This window comes from Hippoglossus hippoglossus, chromosome 19 (genome assembly GCF_009819705.1).
Source record: "Hippoglossus hippoglossus isolate fHipHip1 chromosome 19, fHipHip1.pri, whole genome shotgun sequence".
NCBI classification, from domain to species: domain Eukaryota; kingdom Metazoa; phylum Chordata; class Actinopteri; order Pleuronectiformes; family Pleuronectidae; genus Hippoglossus; species Hippoglossus hippoglossus.
The window spans coordinates 16,314,599-16,326,724 of NC_047169.1; positions in this window are offsets into that span (position 1 = coordinate 16,314,599).

Below are 12,126 nucleotides of genomic sequence, written 5' to 3' on the forward strand. Positions count from 1 at the left end.
ACCCATTTGTCATGGGTCAACGGTCAACAGATAGCTCACTAAACGTCCCCCTTGAATGGTGATAGTCCTGTCATAGCTTAGCAACTGGAACTAGGCAAAGCAAAAATTTTGCACCTGAGGCGTTTGGAGGTTTGGATGATGCAACATGCTCAAACCAGAGATGGTATATACAGATGGACGACGCGTTTAGCTAAAATATACCAGATATTTTGAGCCACAGTTACAGTAGCGATCGGGGGGATGGAGCCGCTGTATAACAAGGTTTTGCTGATACCGACGTTGGACCAATCCTGAGTCAGTCCCAGCATTCAATCATGACATGTCATCAATATCTAATAAAAACTAAACTTACCGGAAAAATAAAAACTTGAACGTACAGTAGTGTGATAAGATCTACCTTAAATAACAGAAACCATGTTTGAGAAATAATTTCATATTTAATGTGTTCTTTGACTTTTTTGTTTGGCCCGTGTCCCATTTACTACCATTGAGGATGCAGGGTTTATGACCTAAAGAGCAGCCAGCCACCAGTTGGCGATGCTTTTGGGGGGGGCTGTCATGTCGTCAATCTTTATACATGGATGCATCATTAGCATGTCCAGCAAATTATCTCTCCAGCTACAATAATAATCCAACCCAGTGTTATTTCAGTGCCACTTTCTGCTGAATAGAATGTGTAAGCATTATAAACTTGTGCTTATTTTCTGCAATAATCCAAAATCCAATAAAAAAAATCCCTTTGGCTTTTTGTTGCAGAGAACCAGTGGGATGCAGGCTCCAGGGTTGGGATGGAAGGGAAAAGGGAGGAAGGTGAGGAGAAAAAGTCAGATCAGAGAGGCCGGGGGGCAACATGGTGTGAAGTGAGTGAGTTGAAACAGGAAGAATAGTTTTCAGAATGTCTTTCCAGGAAATTACTTTCACACAGTGCAAACACCTGCCAGAAATGCTGAAACCATTTTCAGCGGCACAAGTCCAAGAAACTCTGCCAATATACCAGAGTCATTTTCAAAAGAAGTCACTGTGGGCTCGCAGTGAACTGTGACATACATTCATTTGAGCCATTTTCAAATAATCAACAACAGCCCTGTGAAATTATAAGTAATGGCTTGGAAAGAGTCTCCCTCGCTCCCAAATTGTTCAGCTAGAGTTATGTGCCGTTATTATGGATATACTTACAGGGATACTGTATGTTTTGGGTGAACTTTATCACGTTGCCCCTCCTTGATCCTTTAAACGCTCGACTTAGGCTGAAACAGCCTAATCTCAACATTCAGCATACCTTGAAAAATGCATGCGGTGAAATTTAAAACACAGCCTTAATTTAGTCTCACTGGCAGAGCTGGAAAAAGTCAAATCCCCTTCAGAAAAAGTCCAACTAAGTGGCTCAATGTCTTTTGTGTGAGTTTTGGACACTAAAGCAGACAATCTGCCTGCCAGCGCTCAGTTTTATAATGTACAAATTCTGACTTTCAAACAAAACCAAACCTAATTTCATTCAAATTTTCAGTCCAAGTAAGATCCCTATTTTCTTTATCGTGGTGGCGCACATAAAAACAGGGATTGAGTACCAGTTAGTAAATCCTGTTTCCGCGGCCTGATCTGCTCCCCGGTGACCAGACTGGTTTAAATTAGGCCTCTCCAACCTTCGGCCGCCCGTCCACTAATTTGACTCCTAGAATAACAGCAGCTACTGTGTTTTTCAGGAGTCTGGAACCAAATGTCTGTCTGGGGAGTCTGCAGTGGACACAGGTGCTCTCTCTCTCTCTCTCTCGCTCTCTCTCGCTCTCTCACTCTCTCGCTCTCTCTCTCTCATACACCCACACTCCAGGATTTTGGCTGAATTATATTTTCAGGAGGGACTGTTTTACTGTTTTAGAAAAAAAGATCCCAAATGTCTTGTTTTCATTAGAACTGTTTCCTGGTCTGGGCTTTACCCTTCAGTCGGTCCATGGATTTGGCAGCGTGTGTTTTGTGTGTGTGTGTGTGTGTGTGTGTGTGTGTGTGTGTGTGTGTGTGTGTGTGTGTGTGTGTGTGTGTGTGTGTGTGTGTGTGTGTGTGTGTGTGTGTGTGTGTGTGTGTGTGTGTGTGTGTGGGTATGATTATTTGTTTTGTGTATGTATATTAGAAATAAGTGCATGTCTGCCAGTTATCCCCTTTCAGATGACGGATAACCATTGCTCTGTTGTAAATAGAAAAGTTGGTGACAATTTTTTTTATTTATCTCTTTCAATTTACTGAAAAGTTTACTTTGCTTTTACATAACCAGAAAATATTCATACAGTCATCTGTAGTACATGTGTAGGAAAATATGCATGTAGAGGAGCATCACACACACACACACACACACACACACTGTACACACCACCGTGCACACTGCAGATGAGCAAAGATCAAAGGGAAGTCCAGTGATAATAATAATAATTTTCTAAAGATGTTCTATGTTCTTCTATGTTTAGCTCCAGTCATGCGTTCATTATTGACTCACTGCACACCGACAGGTTCACGGTACGACTGGGACCACTTAATAACTGTGAGAGGTTTATTACTGTGATATCATTATGGGTTGCATAAGTTTGACAAAAAAGTGATGGAGAGAAATACCTGTCCACAAAAGTTTAATATTATTATTTTAGTTATTTTATTTGGTAGGCAGATAATATATTTATATAATATATAATATATCTATATTTATTTAAATAGAAAATTGAAAATGCACAACATCACAAAGTGCTTCATGTTAAAAAAGAAAACATAAGAGAACAGACATAAAATACAAACAAAAGATGTAGAGATAAAAAAAGAGGATGATCAAATTAAAATGTGTTGCAACATTGGTTAAGTTACCACAATGATTTTACAAACAGTTCAAAGTTCCCAAGCATCAGTCAAGAAGGGGACGTGAGATAAAGGCTTGTTTTCACACCAAGCATGTTGAGGAACAACTGATTCAGACTCTGGCATGTTCCTTCCTCTGGCTCACAAACACTGTCAAGGTGAGAGTCATTCAAACTCCACACGACCCGACACAGAGCTGGTCGACGTCAGGCATAAATGTTTTGATTTCTGAAAAATCACTAGGAAAATAAAAAGGGGCATTCATCTTTTAAACCCCTTCTGCTGAAAAAGAAAGTGGTCGTGGGTTTGGCTTCAAGTGCCAAACTTAATTATGCCAAAAGTCCACATTCCCTCCAAAGAAAACCAACACACTGTAGGTGTAGTCACACTCAATCCGATATTCTATAAACCATAAAGGCCTCTGTTGGAAATCCCCACAAGTTTCCTTTTTCAAACTGTACTTCACCCTCCGTCCCCCCGCCCACCCCCCTGCTCTACCCTCATCACTCCGCACATCCGAGATCAAGCATGAATGTCTCTCTTGCATTAGACGTGCTGGGATGCAACGCTGATTAACATCCTGGCAGGAACGCCGTACACCCCCCCCCCCCCCCCACCCCCCCCCCCCCCCCCCCCCCCCCCCCCCCCCCCCCCCCCCCCCCCCCCCCCCCCCCCCCCCCCCCCCCCCCCCCCCCCCCCCCCCCCCCCCCCCCCCCCCATGAGTCGAAGACGGGCTCCTCCTGAAGGGCCCGACGGTGGGTGGAGAGCCGCCGCTGTTTGTTTGCACTGCGTCCTTATTTCCGTGCATTCTGACCTGACAGGAAGTGTGGACGGGAGATGGGACAATGGGCCATTGTGAGACCGAGCTTTATGTCCATTCGAGGCTAAAACAGGAAAACGTACCAAGACGGGCGCTTGCATACACACACGCTAACCTGCACAAGCACACCGACTCAGAGACCCCAGCAAATAACATTTTCCCCATCCTATCGCTTGGTCGCACACACACACACAAGGATATTTCACTGACTACACATATTTCAACCTCATACAAAGACGAATACATGACTCGCACATTGCAGGGCTTCGATTTTCCCTCATTTATTTCCCTTAAAACTGAGAGTTTGGTGCAATAAATTTAGGGAAATCTTCAAAAAAGTAGCTGTCAGCCCTGTAACTGAGCCGTTTATGTTTCTAGTTAGTGCACATTTTAATCTCCACTGATCTTACCTTTAAGTAACCCTAAACTTTAATCCTCACACTGAACCCAGTCTAAGTCTTCACCTTAAACATGGATTTTCACTCTCCATTCATTCTTAAAACATCTGTTCTTCATACCACAATACAGTTAATAAAAGAAAGACACATTCGCAGTTACACAGGTACCTCTACTCACATTTAGTGCATTGACACTGACACACATTCTGACCAGGACAGGTACAACACTTACAAACACACAGCCCATTGTAACTGATAAGGCTTTTTAAACCTTGTGTAGATACATGCAGCACAACATCAGGAGAATACATTCCCCTTCTCACTCAGAAGTCGGCGCAGGTTCTGGTCCAGGCTCTGGTCATCTCACGCCTAGAGTAGTGTAACTCCCTCCTGGCTGGTCTACCTGCTGGTGCCATCCGACCTCTGCAGCTCATCCAGAATGCAGCAGCTCGACTGGTCTTTTACCTACCTAAGTTCACTCACACTACTCCGCTCCTCTGCTCCCTTTCAAGATGTTAGTACTTGCGTACCGTGCTGCGAACAGATCGGGCCCAGTCTACATCCAGGACATGGTCAAACGTTACACCCCAGCCCGTCCACAGCACTCTGCATCTGCCAATCGGCTCGCTGCTCCCTCACAGCGAGTTAAACACTCAAAAAAATCACGACTGTTTGCTGTCCTGGCTCCTAAATGGTGGAACGAGCTCCCCATTGACATGAGGGCAGCAGAAAGTCGACACATCTTTGACCGCAGACTAAAGACACATCTCTTCCAACTACACATTGGTTACAAATTTAAAATTTAAAAGTTTAGTTGCACTTATATGGCACTTACATGTAGCACTCGTAGTTTGGCTTTTTTAAAGCAAATTGTACTTACTTGCTTCTTGTTGTTCTGGGTTTGTACCCTCATGGTTGAATGCACTTATTGTAAGTCGTTTGGATGAAAGCGTCAGCGAAATGAAATGAAATGAAATGTAATGTAAAAACCTCAATTGTGACAAGGCAGATTTCTCTGACAGCTGGGATCTACACTTCTCTATCACTGTGGCAGCGTGATGCAGTTAAAGGTCATGACAGGTCAAGGTGGTGTTAAGTTTTTCTTTTAGGCAACAGTTAGCAACAAAACATATTCAATAATTACTAACGTCTTTACAGGCCAGATACATTTTAAAAAAGCTTTAAAAAACATATTGATCTTTACTGGATGTAATTTGATGGATAAGTTGGTCTCGATCTTCCGCACACTGCTGCAATTTTTACATTTTCTTAACCATCCTCCACCTCAACATGTGCCCCCACACAGACATTCAGAGTTCTCCGCCATGCCTCCCTGACCAACACGTCTGTGTCTCGGCCCGTGACCTCGACCTCGTCACCTCTCGGGTCAGCGAGGAGGGCTACAGGGCTTTGAGGCCAGGTGATGTATGGACTCACACAGGCTGTCAAAATAGTCAAAGCAACGGAAAGATGTAGAGGAAGGGAGGGCTATTTACAGACCTTAAGGTATGTGGCAGGGCAGTGCTGTTTTCCGAGCTGTGTGTGTGTGTGTGTGTGTGTGTGTGTGTGTGTGTGTGTGTGTGTGTGTGTGTGTGTGTGTGTGTGTGTGTGTGTGTGTGTGTGTGTGTGTGTGTGTGTGTGGTATGGATTCTTTCGTCAAAGCATGTGAATCTGAAGGTGTGATAACATAGACGCTTATATAAACTGTACCGTGTGTTTACTTAGTTAATCCACCAGTCCGTGATGTCCAAGGCCCTGATAGAAGAGTGGTCAGGGCAGGAGTGTGTGTGTGTGTGTGTGTGTGTGTGTGTGTGTGTGTGTGTGTGTGTGTGTGTGTGTGTGTGGGTGTGTGTGTTTTTTGTGATCAGAGGAATGTCAATGTCCGACCTTCGTGCTCTTTGTGTATGGATGATTGACCTGGAAGACTGACCCTGTGTGTGCTGGCTCACACACACATACACACACATGTTTGTACTTATATCTTAGTGAGGACACTCATTGGCATAATGCATTCCCTCACCTCTTACCCGAACCTTAACCATCACAACTAAAACCTGACATCAAGTCTTAACCCCGAAACAGTCCATTAAAGGGGGTCAGAAAGGGAGCATCGGCCAAAATGTCCTCACTCCGTAGGTTGTAGGCTCAAACTGGTCCTCACAAAGACAGCTGTACAAGAGCACTGAGACACACATACTGCTGTTTTCACACCGCGAAGTTTACTGCTCCTGTTAAAAAACTGTTATTTAGATACCACTGAGCCAAACGTATTGAGAACTAATTACAGTTTTAGGTGAGTGGAGTCACAGTGTGAGGCCGCCGCCCGACACACACACACACACATACACGCACAGTGCTTCAGCTCAGAGTCCACTTGTTGACAAAAACTGTGTCTAGCACTCTGAGAGCATGTTCCGCATCTGTTTGGTGAGCATGACCTGGCTTTTTGTTCACGCCTCAGATAAGAGGCATGTCTGAGGTGTGTGTGAAAGTGTGTTATTGCTTGAAGTGAATTCAGATGGCATTCTTGTGTTTTCACACTTTCAAACTGTGAACTGCAGAGTAATTATTCATATGAAATACAAAAAATATTCACCGTGGCAGCTTTTTGTCCAGTTGTGCATGAAACAAAGTATATATACTTCATAACTGTACTACCAAATGCACGTTTCAAGTATTTGTACTTTACTTTCTGCACTTTATTTCAGAAGGTTTTTTTTGGGGCACTTTTCCCCTTTTCTCCACCACTCATATCAGCAAATTACTGTTCTTTCTACTCCACTACATTATCACAATGCAATGGTTATGTTTTTGGTCTGGGTTTGTTCGTTAGCAGGACGACACAAAAACTACTCAACCAATTTCCATGAAATTCATTGGAAGGGTGGTGAATGACGCTCAAAAGACATTCAACATTGTGAGACCGGGCGTATCCACATTTTCGTTCATTTCTCAGAGAATAATTCATGAATCTTGATGAAAGAAAATCATGTTCAGGGGACTGGGTGTGTTTAATTTGGAAATAAAAATATGAATGTAGTGAATTTGAATATGGTTACATAAGGGGACTGTTGGGCCTTAGCAGAGGTATGTACTCTATGAGTGCCATTCTAGTTGTTTATTTGTACTTTTACTTAAAGGGGAATTCTGATATTTTTCAACCTGGGCCCTTTGTTTATAAGTGGGTGTGTAAATGAATGGTACTTAAAAACCTTTTGGAATCTGTCCAGTAGATCACCTTCATCGTCAGCATGCTACACAGCGGCAATGGCTACAATGTAATCTTATGGGGCAACTGCGACAGTACACATAAAAGTCTTTTTTTCAACAATAAAAGACTCAAATAGTTATGGATCGCCTACATTTACCTGGCTGACTTTTATAGCACCCGGAGTAGGGGGTTCTCACATCTCACAGCAGTGCACATGTACCGTAGAGAGGTGGAGAGAGTGATGGTTTTAAAGCCCAGAGACGTGATGGTGGATAGAGAACAATGCCATGGTGTCCTGCTGCTCTGAGCAAATTACAAAGAGGCCTCTGCAGAGGTCGCTGAGTTTGCACTCCACCAGACTGTATTACTTTATGGTTAAACTACCAGAGGAGAAATCTGGCTCTGTGACTCCTCTCTTTGATTCTGTGGGGACGTAAGAATCTGAAAAATGAGCTTTGCAGTTTTTTTTTTAAGTTTGCTGACACATTTCTATTTCCACTGTAGCTGCTGCCAATACGTCTCTATTTTTCACCAGGATCTGCTTTTTAAAAAAGGATTTAAGTGGATTTTTCCTTTAATTTGTCTTTCTGGGGTTTTTCACGAACAGTCAGGTTTTCCTTGCTTCTTTTTGCTCTGAGAAAGGAACAGCATGCAGAAACAGAATGACCTCAGCCGTGTTGGTTTATGATATTCTTTTATTCAATGCTTTTCTTTCATTCCTTTTCTTTTCCAGCCTCTCTCTCACTCTCTCTCTCTTTCTCATCTCTTTCCCTCGCTTTGGCTGCTGTGATTGCCTGTCTCCTCGTGGCCCGGTGCCCAGCCACCACTGGGTAGCATTCCTCACCCCGAGCCAGCGGGGTGGGAGAGGGATCGAAGGAGGGGGAGAGAGGAGAAGAGAGGAGAGGAGAAGGACAAATGGAAGGAATGAGCGAGAGAGAGAGAGAGAGAGAGAGAGAGAGAGAGAGAGAGAGAGCCACAGTGGTTCTCCTTATATAGAGAGTGATGTTATACTACATCTGTGAGGAGGCGAGGAGCGAGTTTCTTCTCCAAACTGTTTGTCGTGTCCAGCGTTTTCACAGTGCCCGCTGCTCTTGAACCTTCCTCTGCAGCCTTTCTGTTAATAGCCACGTCCACTCACTCCATACAACACTTTTACTGACCACGCAGTCTCCAAGTCTTTTTCTTTCATAGTGCGAAATCAAATGACATATCTCAAAGGTAATTTACGACGCCTGTGCTGCCGCTGAGGTGCATAAGTAAAGGATTTGCTGAGGAAGCAGAGTGGACGCTACCCTGCCCTTCAGCTCTTGTTTCTTCTGAGCACTTTGGTTCATGTCTGTGTGTGACTTTTGGAGGCCTGCAGGAGCGTGTGTGTGTGTGTGTGTGTGTGTGTGTGTGTGTGTGTGTGTGTGTGTGTGTGTGTGTGTGTGTGTGTGTGTGTGTGTGTGTGTGTGTGTGTGTGTGTGTGTGTGTGTGTGTGTGTGTGTGTGTGTGTGTGTGTGTGTGTGGCAGATGGAGCAGTCAGACTGTGGGTACAGGGATGGATAAAGTTTGGCTGGGCCTGCGACTCATGGCAAGCTGGGACAGAGGAGCCACGCATGCAGCCCTTTCTCTTTCACTCCTTTCTCTCTTACTTTCTCTTCTCTTTCTCTTTCTTACGTTCTCACCCTCTTTTTCTACGTGCAGCTTTCCTCAACAGGAATTTTCCTCTGTCTCAACACACTGATATGTTAATCATGTTAACACACTCTATTTTGGTGTGAATCTGGATCAGGGATCGTATTCAGGAGTTTTTTTTTTAACTTTCTTTAACGTTGCAAGATTCAGTACTTTCTTTGATTGCTCAGAGAATAATTAATGGATCATGATGATAAGAATCAGTGATGTTTAGGGGGCTGATATTCATGAGTGTTTGCAATTTGGTGCAGATCCAAATAAAAATCAAGATCTAGTACATTTAAATGTGGTTTCATGTTGGCGGAGGTAGCTACAGTATATGCTCTACTGAGAGAAATTCAGATTTTGATTAAAAATATAAGCAATAAAAAACATATATTTTCACATTTTTAAATTAAGCGGGGGGGAAAAACACACAAAAAGGATTTCAAATTGGTGAGGTGCTCATCCTCCCTATATTTGATCCTTACTAGGTTGTTTCTATGATTTTCCTCATGTTGTTGCCTTTTTATTGGTGAGCCAAAGACAATTTTCCCCTTAGGTGTACAATAAAAATCTGGTCTATTCTATTCTGTATTACAGGACATGCCTCACTCCAACCACAGTCTGCCGAGACACTCAAGTGCAATAAAACACATCGTGTGATTTTTCAAACATTATAATCCATCATTCTTTTTTCATAAATGTTGATATTTGGTTTATATTCACACTATATATTTTAATCAAAAGCATTTCCTGTAGACAACGTTCTATTCTCTCATATAGTCTAAATGACACAAGCTGTTTTGCTGCAGCATATGTCTAATATAAATAAGGTGACTTATGAAAGCACAGCTGGTGCATATATATATATATTCCTCCAGAAAAAGCTGTTGTATTTTTATTAGCAGCCACCTAAAGGTCAAGCGAGGTGGGTTTATGACCTGACAATTACCAGTTAGAATCTGAGAGCAAGAGTCTGGGAGCGAACACGTCGACCTCCCGTTGAGTGGTCTTGAGTGCTTATGGCCAAACCCCTGCAGAGGCCCCAGTGGAGCTGTTCAAGAAGAGCGTGGTTTTACTGAGCGGCTCAGATGAACGTGCCTCAGCTCAACGAGGAGGAAACAGGGGGATTGAGGAAGTAGAAAGCACGCAAATCAAAAAGTTGAGCATTTGTTTGTCCGTCTGTCTATTATTTAGCAGGATTACACAAAAATACTGGACTGATTTCCACCAAAGGATGTGGTATGGGCCGGGCGAGAACCCCATTACATTTTAGTTCAGATCAGGGGGTGGAGCCAAGATTGTTATTTTCACTGGTTTTAACATTGTGCAATAGGCTGTTTCTCTAGGACGATTTAGGAGACTGATATTTAGGAATCTGTGCAATTTGGTGCAGATCCAGATAAAAAAATCTAGATACAAATCTGGATCTAGCAAATATAAATGTGGTTTCATAAGTGGACTGTTGGACCTTGGTGGGGGTTTGAACTCCAATATGTGCATTCTAGTTCAAACTTTGATGCATGCATGTACACCAGTGCCATTCTTGTACCTGTTAGTGAGGGCAAACACATGAACATCTTTATTTTTAGTCATTCCCTCACCAAGGGGGCAGATCTGAGATTCTTTTCACTTCCGTTAACATTGTAAGATACGGCGTGTTTGACATTTTTAACAATTTCTCAGGGAATAGTTGGTGGATTTTGGTGGGAACAAAATCTGGCATATGTAGAGAACTAATATCTCTGAGTTTGAGCAATATGGTGCAGCTTGAGTGCCATTTTAGTTTAATATAATCTATACATTAAAGGCTTGTGTCCATTTCTTGCAGCAGTCTGGTGGAAACTGAACCGAATGAGAGATCATCAGTTAGCAGTTCACAAACCTTTTACATACGCGTTTGGAAAGTCACTGAACTGGTCCAACCGAAGGTATCTGGAAGTATTTACAAAGTTTTATAATTACATCAGTGGCTTCAGGCTGCAGTGGAAAATATTCACAGCATAATGTAATGACAGAGAAAGAGGAGAAGAAACGGCTGGACGAGCGCTCACAAAACACGGGGCACACGCACGTTACACCAGAACCAGCTAATACCACACATCTTTAAATAATTACAGGATGGAAGGGCATTTTATATTCCCACTGGCGTTTATTCCTCTGCATGCCTCCTCCAGCAAATGATTAATTTAAGAGTGCAGGAATGTGTGTGTTTCAATGTTTAGTCTTCTGCTTCCTTGGGTTAGCAACCCCTGACCCGAGCAGATCAGCAGAGCACCCCTGAAAACCATCAGACATCTGCTTATCTAAACTATACAGAGGATACAAGTACCAGGAGCGGCCGCCTCATTATTCAAACTCCCTCCATCCTTTTCTCGGCACGTCAGACATCGAGGTCGGCTAAAAGGAGACATCTTTTTTTCCTGTCAGTGCAGACTCCGACAGGCCGGACAGGCATTTCCTGTGGGTGGGACCTGAGAGCAGAGACATTCTTGGGCCAGGCACCTCCACTTCCTGTCTCTGTTAACATACTGAAAGACACACTGTCTGGACCTGCTCTTGAGTCTATACTCTTATCCTCAATACACGCAGCAGCAGAAGATTGAGATTACTAATGTTGCATGTAAACAAAGGAATAAGAAGTTCAAGGTTGAAGTCTGCAGATAAAGGAAGAGAACAAAAAGTGTCTGTTAACCTGACGAATGAGGCATCATCTCCATCCCCCCTCCCCTGTTTACTGTTACTGCTGCACACCATGATTCTCAACCACTTCCAAAATGTCCCATCAATCCTGTCTGGGAAACTATTTAATTCTGGTAAATGTTTAACGCGAATGTTCAGGCTTTCAACTCAAGGTAACACAATCAAACTTGGGTTGTGTTTGCACTTCTTTTAGAGTATCATGAGTCACAATGCAGCCGTGAAGTCAACACACAGAAACAGCTCATTACCCTCAACCCCACTGTTTCTTTATATATTTACCGTCTTATAATTATGTCACCCTCAAGCCTACATCTCAAGTTAAAGAAAAGTTCCCAGGTCTCCTTATTCCTGTGTGTGTGTGTGTGTGTGTGTGTGTGTGTGCACCACTGGGTGTCGGAGTTGGTGTGACTATCGACCCACGTCCTCCCAGGGGTCAACAGCTGCACCAAAGTGTTGGTATTTGACAGCTGGAGAAATGTGTTAAGGAGTGTGAGAGCTCA